Raw genomic sequence first — 12352 nt, 5'->3', positions numbered from 1 at the left:
CCCTCCTTAATACCCATCACTGGGCTAACCCATTCCCCCACCCCCGCCCCTCTAAAACCCTCAGTTTGTTTCCTGGAGTCTATAGTCTCTCATGGTTCATCTCCCCCTCTGTTCCCCCCCACCTTCATTTTCCCCCTCCTTCTCCTAGCAATCTCCCTGCTATTCCTTATGTTCCACAAATAAGTGAAACCATATGATAATTGTCTTTCTCTGCCTGACTTATTTCACTTAGCATAATCTCCTCCAGTTCCATCCATGCTGATGCAAATGTTGGTAATCATCCTTTCTGATGGCTAATATTCCATTGTATATATGGACCACACCTTTTTTATCCATTCATCTGTTGAAGGGCATCTCGGCTCCTTCCACAGTTTGGCTATTGTGGACATTGCTGCTATGAACATGGGGGGTGCATATGGCCCTTCTTTTCACCAAATCCGTATCTTTGGGGTATATACCTAGTAGTGCAATTTCTGGATCATAGGGTAGACCTATTTTTAACTTTTTGAGAAAGATTTCTCATTTGTAACAAACATTTTGGCTTCTCTTCCTCCCCAAGCCTAGAATCCCCATTGAAAGTAGATAGAGAAAACAGATAACTTTTGTCCTAACAGGGCCAATTGTTTTTTCAGTTGGTGGGGTACATCCTTTGGATGGTAGGGGCCAGATTTTGATCAACTTTGGATAGAAAAGTCTTCCTTGAGCTCTTTTCTTTGGTTAATATTTCCTTCCTCAAAAGTTCCTAGGGGGAGAGTGCTGCAGTTGGGCTTTTGTTTATTTAGCATTAATCTGAGAGGAAGCAGAGAAGACTCATAATTTTTAAAAAATATTTTTTATTATGTTAGTCACCACACAGTACATCCCTGGTTTTTGATGTAAAGTTCGATGATTCGTTAGTTGCGTATAACACCCAGGGCACAATGCAATATGTGCCCTCCCCACCACCCATCACCAGCCTATCCCATTCCCCCACCCCCTCCCCTCTGAAGCCCTCAGTTTGTTTCTCAGAGTCCATAGACTCTCATGCTTCATTCCCCCTTCTGATTACTGCCCCCTTCTTTATCCCTTTCTTCTCCTACCGATCTTCCTAGTTCCTATGTTCCATAGATGAGAGAAACCATATGATAATTGTCTTTCTCTGCTTGACTTATTTCACTTAGCATTATCTCCTCCAGTGGCGTCCATGTTGCAGCAAATGTTGAGAAATCATTCTTTTTGATAGCTGAATAATATTCCATTCTATATATGGACCACAACTTCTTAATCCAGTCATCTGTTGCAGGGCATCTCGGCTCCTTCCACGATTTAGCTATTGTGGACAATGCTGCTATGAACATTGGGGTGCATATGGCCCTTCTCTTCACTACATCTGTATCTTTGGGGGTAAATACCCAGTAGTGCAATGGCTGGATCATAGGGTAGCTCAATTTTTAACTTTTTAAGGGACCTCCACACTGTTTTCCAGAGTGGCTGTACCAACTTACATTCCCACCAACAATGTAGGAGGGATCCCCTTTCTCCACATCCTCTCCAACACTTGTTGTTTCTTGCCTTGTCTATTTTTGCCATTCTAACTGGTGTAAGGTGGTATCTCAGTGTGGTTTTGATTTGAATTTCCCTGATGGCTAATGATTTTGAACATTTGTTCATGTGTCTGTTAGCAATTTGTATGTCTTCATTGGAAAAGTGTCTGTTCATATCTTCTGCCCATTTTATGATTTATTTATTTGTTTCTTGTGTATTGAGTTTGAGAAGTTCTTTGTAGATCTTGGATACCAGTCTTTTATCTGTAGTATCATTGCAAATATATTCTCCCATTCCATGGGCTGCCTCTTAGTTTTTTTTACTGTTTCCTTGGCTGTGCAGAAGCTTTTTATCTTGATGAAGTCCCACAAGTTCACTTTATCTTTTGTTTCTCTTGCCTTTGGAGATGTGTCATGAAAAAGGTTGCTGTGGCCAATGTCATAGAGGTTGCTCCCTATGTTCTCCTCTAGGATTTTGATGGATTCCTGTCTCACATTGAGGTCTTTCATCCATTTAGAGTTTATCTTTGTGTATGGTGTGAGAGAGTGGTCAAATTTCATTCTTTTGCATGTAGCTGACCAATTTTCCCAGCACCATTTATTGAAGAGACTGTCTTTTTTCCACTGGATGTTTTTTCCTGCTTTATCAAAGATTAGTTGCCCAAAGAGCCGAGGGTCCATTTCTGGGTTCTCTATTCTGTTCCATTGGTCTATGTGTCTGTTTTTGTGCCAGTACCATGCTGTCTTTGTGATCACAGCTTTGTAGTACAGCTCAAAATCTGGCATTGTGATGCCCCCAGCTTTGTTTTTCCTTTTCAACAGTTCCTTGGTGACTCGGGGCCTTTTCTGTTTCCATACAAATTTAAGGACTATTTGTTCCAGTTCTTTGAAAAATGTCATTGGTGTTTTGATCGGGATAGCATTGAAAGTGTAGATTACTCTGGGTAGCATGGACATTTTAACTATGTTAATTCTTCCGATCCATGAGCATGGAATATTTTTCCATCTTTTTGTGTCTTCTTCAATGTCTTTCAAGAGTGATTTGTAGTTTCTAGAACATAGGTCCTTTACGTCTCTGGTTAATTCCAAGGTAACGTATGATTTTTGGTGCTATTGTAAATGGGATGGATTTCCTAATTTCTCTTCTCATTATTCGTGTATAGAAATGCAACTGATTTCTGAGCATTGATTTTGTATCCTGCCACGTTACTGAATTGCTCTATAACTTCTTATAGTTTGGGAGTGGATTCTTTTGGGTTTTCCATATAGAGTATCATGTCATCTGCGAAGAGAGACATTTTGACTTCTTCTTTGCCAATTTGGATACCTTTGATCCCTTTTTATTGCCTGATTGCTGTTGCAAGGACTTCTAGTACTATGTTGAATAATAATGGCGAGAGTGGGCATCCTTGTCGTGTTCCTGATCTTAAGGGAAAGGCTTCTAGCTTTTCCCCATTGAGAATGATATTTGCTGTAGGCTTTTCATAGATGGTTTTCATGAGATTGAGGAATGTACCCTCTATCCCGACACTCTGAAGGGTTTTAATCAGGAAAGGATGCTGTATTTTGTCAAATGCTTTTTCTGCATCTATTGAGAAAATCATATGATTTTTGGCTTTTTTCTTGCTTATAAAATCTATGACACTGATAGATTTGTGAATGTTGAACCACCCTTGCATCCCAGGGATGAATCCCACTTGGTCATGATGGATAATCCTTTTAACGTACTGTTGGATTCTATTAGCCAGGATCTTGTTGAGAATTTTGGCATCCATATTCATCAGGGAAATCGGTCTGTAATTCTCCTTTTTTTTAAAAAAAATGTTTTTTTATTATATTATGTTAGTCACCATACAGTACATCCCTGGTTTCCGATGTAAAGCTCGATGCTTCATTAGTTGTGCATAACACCCAGTGCACCATGCAACACGTGCCCTCCTCACTACCCATCACCAGTCCATCCCATTCCCCTTTTTGATGGGGTCTTTGCCTGTTTTGGGATCAAGGTAATATTGGCCTCATAGAATGAGTTTGGTAGCTTTCCTTCTGTTTCTATTTTTTGAAATAGCTTTAGGAGAATAGGTATTATTTCTTCTTTGAATGTTTGGTAGAATTCCCCAGGAAAACCATCTGGTGCTGGCGTTTTGTTTTTTGGAAGGTTGTTTTTTTTTTTAATCACTGTTTCAATCTCTTCATAATTAATTGGCCAGTTTAAAAAATCAATTTCTTCCGGTTTCAGTCTTGGTAGTTTATAGTTTTCCAGGAAGGCCACCATCTCTTCCAGACTGCTTAATTTATTGGCATAAAGCTGTTGATAAAAGTTTCTAATAATCCTTCCAATTTCATTGGTGTTGGTCATTACCTCTCCCTTTTCATTCAAAATTTTATTAATTTGGGTCCTTTCTCTATTCTTTTGGATAAGTCTTGCCAGCTGTTTGTCAATTTTATTTACTCTTTCAAAGAACCAGCTTCTAGTTCTGTTGATCTGCTCTACTGTACTCCTGGTTTCTAATTCATTGATCTCTGCTCTAATCTTGATTAACTGCTTTCTCGTGTGTGGATTCGGCCTGTTCCTCTGTTGCTGTTCCGGCTTCTTGAGGTGAGAATATAAAAACTGCATTTTAGATTTTTCTATTCTTTTGAGTGAGGCTTGGATGGCTATGTATTTTCCCCTTAGGACTGCCTTTGCAGTATCCCATAGGTTTTGGACCATTGTGTATTCATTCTCATTGGTCTCCATAAATTGTTTAAATTGATTTTTGATTTCCTGGTTTATTGAATCATTATTGAGCAGGATGGTTCTTAGTCTCCAAGTGTTTGAGTTTCTTCCAACTTTTTCCTTGTGGTTGAGTTCCAATTTCAAAGCGTTGTGGTCTGAGAATATGCAGGGAATAATTTCAGTCTTTTGGTATCAGTAGAGACCTGTTTTGTGACCCAGAACGTGGTCTATTCTTGAGAATGTTCCATGGGCATTAGAATAGAATGAGTATTCTTTGGTTCTGGGGTGTAGTGTTCTATATATATCTATGAGGTCCAATTCGTTGAGTATGGCATTCAAAGCTCTTGTTTCTTTGGTGGTTTTCTTCTCTGGTGCTCTGTCTATTGCTGATAGTGGAGTGTTGAGGTCCCCTACTATTAACGTATTTTTATCTATATGTCTCTTTATTCTGGTTAGGAGTTGGCTTGTGTATCTTGCTGCTCCCCTGTTGGGGGCATATATATTTATAATTGTCATATCCACTTGTTGGATACATCCTTTAAGAATAATATAGTGCCCTTCTGTGTCTCTAACTATAGTCTTTAGTTTAAAATCTAATCTGTCTGATATGAGAATTGCTACCCCAGCTTTCCATTGAGGTCCATTGGCATGAAAGATGGTATTCCATCCCTTTACTTTCAGACTGAATGTGTCCTTAGGTTCAAAATGAGTCTCTTGTAGACAGCAAATGGATGGGTCATATCTTTTTATCCAATCTGCAACCCTGTGGTGCTTTATGGGAGCATTTAGGCCATTTAAATTGAGACTGATTATTGAGAGATATGAGTTTAATGATGCCATGTTGCCTGTAAAGTCTTTGTTTCTATAGATTGTGACTTTCTGTTCTTTATCACTCTAGTGCCTTTTTACTTTAATAGAACCCCCCTTAATATTTCCTGTAGGGCTGGTTTTGTGGTTACGAAATTGGTCAGTGACTGGTGATTCTGGAAGGTCTTTATCTCTCCATCAATTCTGAATGACAGCCTTGCTGGATAAAGGATCCTTGGCTGCATGTTTTTCTCTGAAAGAGCTTGAAAAATGCCCCCCCCAACCCTTTCTCTCATTCCAGGTCTGTGTAGACAGGTCTGACGTAATTCTGATACCTTTGCCTTGGTACGTGAGAAATTTCTTTGCCCTGGCCACTTTCAATACTGTACCCTTGGATCTAATATTTGCGAATTGCACTATGACGTGACGTGGGATAGGTTTGTCATGGTTGAGCTTGGGAGGGGTCCTCTTTGCCTCTTGGACACGAATGCTTGTTTCCTTTGCTAGATTAGGGAAGTTTTCAGCTACAATTTGTTCAAATATCTCTTCTAGACCTGTTTTTCTCCACCCCCTCGGGGATGCCGATGATTCTGACATTGGAATGTTTCATTGAGTCAGTAATCTCCCATAACCTACATTCTTGAGATTGGATTTTTTTAAGCCAAGTTTCTATTTTAGCTTTCTCTTCTACTAACCCATCCTCCAATTCACTGATACGTTCTGCCTCATTCACTCTGGCCGTCAGAGCATCTAGTTTTGACTGCATTTGGTTCATAGAATTTTTGATTTCTGCCATATTCGCTCTCATTTCCGCCCTTAGAGATTCTATATTCTCATTAACATTTTTGTTAATACTTTTTTCAAGTCTACACATCATCTTGACCATTGTTACTCTGAACTCCATTTCTGATAATTTGGTTATATCCATATCCATTGGTTCTGTGGCAGAGGCCACAGACTCATTGTCTTTTCTTTGCTGGGGGGGATTTCTCCTTCTTGTCATTCTGATGAGGAGAGGTTGTGGGGTTGTCCAGAGCCCAAATTATTGACTAGGACCCAGGCAGTGCGCACTTGTTTTATAGGGACCTTAGGGATGTGGGCTTCTTGATTTTTCAGCCTGCCTTCTGGGGGAGGGGCCTGCTGCGCCGATACTCAGGCAACCCTGTTTGGGTAGATTCTCCATGTCCCCTGGGAGGGGGGATGGGGATGGGCACCCTGTGAGCCGGTATTTCCAGGCTTTTGTTCTCTGGTGGCTTTCCCTGGCGGTTTGCTGTGCCTCTTCTGAGAGTCAGAGCAGCAGTAGCCGAATCTCAGCCTCTGTCTCAGAACAGAGGGATTGCAGACCGTTTTCCACTGATGATCTGGCCACTTTAACTCTTTTTCTGTTGGTGCTGCTCAACCCTGCAGTGTCCCTGGATGTGCGCCCTACAGCCGGGGTCCCAGCTTTCACTTCCAGGGCCAGCATGTCTCTGTCCTTTGTGTTTCTAACACCACCAGCCGCCAGCCTCCCTGCATGCTCTGGCACTCCCGGTCTCACTCTGGTTCCAGTGAGCACACCGGAGTTCTGTTTCAGTCTGGTCGTGCGTGTTCCCCGGCTCACAGTCTCAGTCTGCTCTCTCGCGGGTGCTGGTCTGCGAGTCCACCTGCTCCCCCGTGCCAGTGGCTACTGCTTCCCGGCACCCCAACGCGGCGGCTCCCTCCCCCTTCCGTTTATCTTCCGATATCTGTGCGCGGTTTCACGGCTCCCCGCTTCATACCTCAATACTCAGCGCTGGAGATGTTCATTTGTAGAGATCCAGATGTATCTTCCTGCATCTCAGGCTGATTCCGTGGATGTTCAGGATGGTCTGGTACCTATCCAGCACGCCTCAGGGTACCAGCTGAAAAAGGGGTCCCCTACTCCTCCGCCATCTTAACTCTCGCAAATAAAAGTTTTATGTCCATAAGCAGAGGACACCTGCTGTCAATCAAGGCAGAGAGACCAATTTGGAGATTTGTCTTATACACTTGTCCTATTGTTTTTTTGGTTTACTTAGCTACTTAACTTTTTAAGACCTAAATTCTTCAATTTGTAATTGCTTTAAAAACATTTTACTTCATCTTTTCTCATATGTATTCTTTTATTACAGTGTCGCACTAACTAAGACCTTTAAGGGCACATATTGCATGGTGCACTGGGTGTTATACGCAAATAATGAATTATGGAACATTACATCAAAGACTAAGGATATACTGTATGGTGACTAACATAACATAATAAAAAATTATAAATAAATAAATAAATAAATAAATAAATAAATAAATAAATAAAATACAATGCTGAATACAACTGGTGAGAATAGGCATCCTTACCTTATTCCCAACCATAGGGGGAACTGTTCCAAAGTTCACCATTTAATATGATGTTAGCTGTATGTTTCTCCTACATTCTTTTTCTCAAGCTGAGGAAATTCCTTTCTATTTTTAGTGTGTTGGAAACTTTTATTATGAGCATATTGAATTTTTGTTGGTAAACTTTAACAGAAAAGTTGTGAAGATAGCACAGATTGTTCCCATAAATCCCACACGAGGTTTCCCCTATTGTTATCTTACATTATTATGGTGCACTTGTCACAATTAATGAACCAATGCTGATACATTATAAAGTATTAATCTGATAACTTTATTCAGATTTACTTAGTTTTTACCTAATGTCTTTTTCTGTTCCAGGATCCCATCTAGGACACCATGTTACATTTAGTTGTCATATTCCCATAGGTTCCTCTGGCTGTGACAATTTATCAAACTTTCGTTGCTTCTGATGACATTGGAAGTTTTAAGGAAGACTAGCTAGGAATTTTGTAGAATGTCCCTCAAATGAGAGACTGATCTGATATTTTTCTCATAATTAGGGATTCATAGGTTCTTGGGAGGAAGACCACAGAAGCAAAGCACCATTTTCATCAAATCATATCAAGTATAATACTACAAACATAAATTTTCACTGATGAAGTTAACTTGATCACCTAGCTGAGGTAGTATATGTCAGATTCCTCTATTGTAAAGTTACTCTTTTTTTCCCCTTTCCATACTGTGTTCTTTGGAATGAAGTCATTATGCACAGCCCACATGAAAGGATTGGAGAGTTATAATGCACCTCCTTAAGGGTGGAGTGTCTACATACATTATTTGGAATTCTACTGCATGGGAGATTTGTTTATTCTCCCCCATTTATTTACTTACTAAAGCATTTATTTACATCATATATTTCTGGATATTTACTTTAGATGTTGGGTTATAATCCAACATGATGTTATGTATTTTGTTGCCTAAATTGTTCAGTGCTGCTTAAAGGGAGCTTTTTCAGTTGGCTCCTGTATTCTTTTGACTCACCCCCATCATTGTGGGCTTTTCAAAAATTGAGATGTAGGGGCCCCTGGGTGACTCAATCGATTGGGCTTCTAACTCTTGGTTTTGGCTCAGGTTGTGATCTCATAGGTCATGAGATCAAGCCTCACATTGGGCTCCATATTCAGCAGGGAGTCTGCTTGAAGTTTCTTTCCCTCTGCCCCTCCCCCCATTTGTGGATGTGTTCTTAAATAAATACAATTTGAGGTGTAATTGACATATAACATTGTATTAGTTTTAGGTGTACACACAACGATTTACATACATATAGTGAAATGATTACCAAGTCAGTGTAATTAATATCCATCACCCCACATAATTAAAAAATTTCTTCCAGTGATAACTTTAAAGATTCATTCTCTTAGCAACTTTCAAATATACAATAATGTCAACTATAGTTACCATGCTGTACATTATTTCTCCACAAATTACTTATAACTGGAAGTTTGTACCTTTTGACCACCTTCATCCATTTCACCCACTCCCAACTCCTTGTCTTTGACACCCACCAACTTATCTTCTGTATCTATGAGTTCAGTTTTTTTTTTTTTAGATTCCACATATAAAGTGAAAACACACAGTAGGTGTTTCTCCAACTTATCTCATTTAGCATAGCGCCCTCAAAGTCTATCCATGTTGTTGCACATGGCAGTATTTCCTTCTTTGCGGCTGAATAATATCCCTGCGTGTGTGTAACATTTTCTTTACCCATTTATCTGTGGATGGACATCTAGGTTGTTTCCATGTCTTGGCTACTACAATAATACTGCAGTGACCATGGGAGTGCAGTTATCTTTTCAAGATAGTGACTTTGTTTCCTTTGGTTAAATACCCAGAAATGGAATTGCTGGATCATATGGTACTTTTCAATTTTTTGAGGAACCTCTTTACTGTTTTCCATAGAGGCTTCACCAATTTACATTGCCAACAGTGCACAGTCCACACTCATAGGGTTATTTCCCCCAACACTTGTTATTTCTTGTCTTGATAATAGCCATACTAACAGGTGTGAAAGGATATCTCATTAGAGTTTTGACTTGCATTACCCTAATGATTAATGATGTTGAGCACCTTTCCATACACTTATTGGCCAATTATATATTTTCTTTGGAAAAATGTCTATTCATTTCCTCTGTCCATTTTTTAAATTGAATTTTTTCCTATTGAGTTGTGAGTTCTTTGCATAATTTGGATAGTAAACCCTTACAGATTTATAATTTGCAAATATTTTCTCCCATTCTGTAGATCGCCTTTTCATTTTGTTGGTTTCCTTTGCTGTGCAGCTTTTTTGTTTGATACGTCCCACTTGTTTAGTTTTGCTTTTGTTGCCTTTGCTTTTGTGTCAAATCCAAAAAATCGCCAAGACTAATGTCAAGAAGCATTATCTCCTATGTTTTCTTCTAGGAGTTTTATGGTTTCAAGTCTTATGTCAAGTCTTTCATCCATTTTTTTGAATGATAAATAATACTTGTTTAAATAAAATTTTATTATCTTATGTTAGTCAACATACAGTACATCCCAAGTTTTTGATGTAAAGTTCCATGATTCATTACTTGCATATAACACCATGCAATATGTGCCCTCCTTAATACTCATCACCAGCCTATCCCGATCCCCCACCCCTTCCCCTCTAAAGCCCTCAGTTTGTTTCCCAGAGTCCATAGTCTCTCATGGTTCATTCCCCCTTTTTACCCCCCCCTTCCTTCTTCCCTTTCTTCTCCTACCAATCTTCCTGCTATTTCTTATGTTCCATAAGTGAGTGAAACCATATGATAATTGTCTTTCTCTGCTTGACTTATTTTGCTTAGCATTCTTTCATCCATTTTGAGTTGATTTTTGTGTAGAGTATAAACCATGGTTCAGCTTCATTCTTTTGCATTTGGCTGTCCAGTGTCCCCAGCATCATTTATTAAAGAAACCATCTTTCCCCATTGTATATTCTTGGCTCTTTTGTCGTAAATTAATTGAACATAGAGCATGGGATTATTTCTGGCTCCATTCCATTCCTCTATGTGTCTATTTTAATATCAATACCATACTGTTTTCATGGCTATAGCTTTGTAATAGTTTTATTTATTTTTTAATTTTTATTTTGTTATATTAGTCACCACACAGTACATCCCCAGTTTTTGATGCAATGTTCCATGATTCATTATTTGCGTATAACACCCAGTGCACCATGCAATATGTGCCCTCCTTAATACCCATCCCCAGCCTATCCCAATCCCCCACCCCTCTCCCCTCTGAAGCCCTCGGTTTGTTTCCCAGAGTCCACAGTCTCTCATGGTTCATTCCCCCTTCTGTTTACCCCCCTCATTCTTCCCTTCCTTCTACTGATCTTCCTAGTTCTTTTTTTTTAAATATTTTTTATTATATTATGTTAGTCATCATACAGTGCATCCCTGGTTTTTTATGTAAAGTTCGATGATTCATTAGTTGCGTATAACACCCAGTGCACCATGCAATACGTGCCCTCCTTACTACCCATCACCAGCCTATCCCATTCCCCCACCCCCTCCCCTCTGAAGCCCTCAGTTTGTTTCTCAGAGTCCATAGTCTCTCATGCTTCATTCCCCCTTCTGATTACCGCCCCCTTCTTTATCCCGTTCTTCTCCTACCGATCTTCCTAGTTCTTATGTTCCATAGATGAGAGAAACCATATGATAATTGTCTTTCTCTGCTTGACTTATTTCACTTAGCGTAATCTCCTCTAGTTCCGTCCATGTTGCAGCAAAAGTTGAGAAATCGTTCTTTTTGATAGTTGAGTAATATTCCATTGTATATATGGACCACAGCTTCTTAATCCAGTCATCTGTTGAAGGGCATCTCAGCTCCTTCCACAATTTAGCTATTGTGGACAATGCTGCTATGAACATTGGGGTACATATGGCCCTTCTCTTCACTACATCTGTATCTTTGTGGTAAATATGTAACAGTTTTAAATCAGGAAGTGTGATGACTCCAACTTTGTTCTTTCTCAAGATTGCTTTAGCTATTCAGTCTCTTGTGATTCAATACACATTTCAGGATTCTTTGTTCTGTTTCTTTGAGAAATGCCATTAGAATTTTTAAAGGGATTGCACTGAATCTATAGATTACCTTGGGTAGTATGGACATTTAAGCATTATTAATTCTTCCAATAAATGAGTGCAGAATATCTTTCATTTGTGTCTCCAATTCTTTCATCAGTTTTATACTTTACAATATACAGGCCTTTCACCTCCTTGGTTAAATATATTCCTAGGTATTTTCTTTTTCATGCAATTGCAAATGGGATTGTTTTCTTAATTTCTTTCAGTTTGTTATTCATGTATACAAACCCAACATTTTTGTGTATTAATTTTGTATCCTGCAACTTTACTAATTTCATTTATTCTAACAAATTTTTGGTGGAGTCCTTAGGGTTTAATATACATGTCATTTGCAAATAAACAGTTTTACTTCCTCCTTCCCAATTTGATGACTTTTCTTTTTTTTGCTTAATGATTCTACCTAGGACTTCCAGTACTATGTTGAATAAAAGTGTTGAATGTGGGCATCTTTGTCTTGTTTCTGATCTTAGAGAAAAAGCTTTCAGCTTTTCACTGTTCAGTACAATGTTACTTGTGGGTTTGTCATATATGGCTTTTGTTAAGTTGAGGATATTCCCTATATACCCACTTTGTTCGGAATCTTTATCATGAATGAATATTGACTTTCATCAAATGCTTTTTCTGAATCTACTGAGATGATCACATGATTTTTATTCTTCATTTTGTTAGTGTGGTGTATCACATTGATTTGTAGATGGTGAACCATTCTTTCAATCTGGAATAAATCCCACTTGATCACTGGGTATGATCCTTTTAATGTAGTTGAATTTGATTTGCTAATATTGTGTTGAGGATTTTTGCATCCATGTTCATTAGGGATATTT

The 12352-nt window shown here is 39.0% G+C and overlaps 1 pseudogene; it reads left to right on the top strand.

Annotated features, from left to right (window-relative positions):
* The first annotated feature begins 8330 nt into the window (after positions 1-8330).
* LOC148108261 (small nucleolar RNA SNORD36) lies at positions 8331-8400 on the top strand (annotated as a pseudogene).
* The last annotated feature ends 3952 nt before the right edge of the window (positions 8401-12352 follow it).

Source organism: Ursus americanus, chromosome 21, assembly GCF_024610735.1.
Source record: "Ursus americanus isolate L20-20 chromosome 21, mUrsAme1.1.p, whole genome shotgun sequence".
NCBI classification, from domain to species: Eukaryota; Metazoa; Chordata; class Mammalia; order Carnivora; family Ursidae; genus Ursus; species Ursus americanus.
Note: the sequence above shows the minus strand (reverse complement) of the source record. Positions and strands in the feature narration are given on the sequence as shown.